This window comes from Bison bison, unplaced genomic scaffold (assembly GCF_000754665.1).
Source record: "Bison bison bison isolate TAMUID 2011002044 unplaced genomic scaffold, Bison_UMD1.0 scf7180017863609, whole genome shotgun sequence".
NCBI lineage: Eukaryota > Metazoa > Chordata > Mammalia > Artiodactyla > Bovidae > Bison > Bison bison.
Genome location: NW_011494181.1, coordinates 14,693 through 16,184, shown reverse-complemented (window position 1 = coordinate 16,184; position 1,492 = coordinate 14,693).

The following is a 1,492-nucleotide window of genomic DNA, read 5'->3' as shown; positions in this document are numbered from 1 at the left end:
GGAGAGAAAATGGTATGCGGGGTGGGGGTGCTGCAGAAAAGAGGAGTGAGAGAGAGATTCAAACGCCAGAGACGCGGAGACAGGTGAGACTGGAGAGAGAGAGGGTAAGAAGAAGATAAAAAGTTTTTTGAACAAAGGAGCTTTTAACAGACGCGTGCACAATATACAGAGCGTGCTCCTTGGAGATAACCCCTCAGGGGGCCCTCACCCAGGCCAGAGAAAAGCGGAACAGTAAGGGGACTTAACAACAATACTAACCCCTGAAGTGCCGGTTACTCCAATTCCAATGGGAGTGGCTGGCCCCCTACCTGAGGGCATTGTAAGATTTGTGCTGAGGCGTAGCTCGCTTTCTTTTCAAAAAATTTCGGTGGTGCCTGGTGTAGTAGATTCTGATTATATTGAGGAAATTAAAGTTTTGATCTCGCTGCCTACCAAAACTGTGCAAATTAGTAAAGGTCAAAGAGTAACACAGCTTTTGCTTTTACCTTATTATCACACAGGAAAAACCTTGACTTCTCAAGCTAGGGGCCGCAGAACATTTGGATCTAGCGATCTAGCCTTTTGGGTGCAGGAAATTAAAGCTCTAAGACCTTTAAAGGATCTTTTAATGCAAAGAAAATAAAAAATTAAATAAAATGTGAGGGCTAAGTTACGAACAGTTATTTAGGCTTTTCAACATTTAAGAGACCACACCTTCAATCTTTTGATTGGCTCCCGATATATTGTAGGGTTGTTGCCTCATACAGAGACTACTAATATTCCAAAAACTAAAACTACTATTTTCTCCTTGTTATCTGATTTACAAAAAGAGATTAAACACATAGAGAAAAAATATTCTGTGGGACATATTAAAGCCCATTTTGGCTTGCCCGGCCCTTTACATGAAAAAAATGTTTTGACAGATGCATTGACTAAAATAATTGCTTTAAATTTACATAAAATGATCGACAAGGCCAAAAATTCTCACAAAATTCACCATCAAAATGCAGCTGATTTAAGGTATAAATTTCATATCCCGGCCAGATGTGTTGCTAACTTGTGGGAGAGGGTATGTTTGTATTTTTCCTCAGGACGCAGATTCGCCAATTTGGATCCCGGAGCGGCGCCCCACACCCTCCTCACTGCACCCCGCAACCTAGAGCCGAAAAAGTTTGTGCGGCGAGTGAAGGCCGGAGAAGAGAGCGCACCCGCGAGGTGCCCCCCAGACCAACGCGGCCACGCCGGCGAGAGGGAAATGCCCCTAGCCCAGGCGGCAGCTAGCCGGAGTCCGCGGCCCCCGCTCCTCCGCCCGCCATGGGCGGCGCGGCCCACAGCCTGCCGCGTGTTCTGCCTCCTGCTGCTGGGGACGCTCCTCCCCCGGGCCGACGCCTGCAGCTGCTCCCCGGTGCACCCACAACAGGCGTTTTACAATACAGATATAGTGATAGGGCCAAAGCGGTCAGTAAAAAGGAGGTAGACCTAATATAGTAACTTGTGAACGATGTATGCTCTC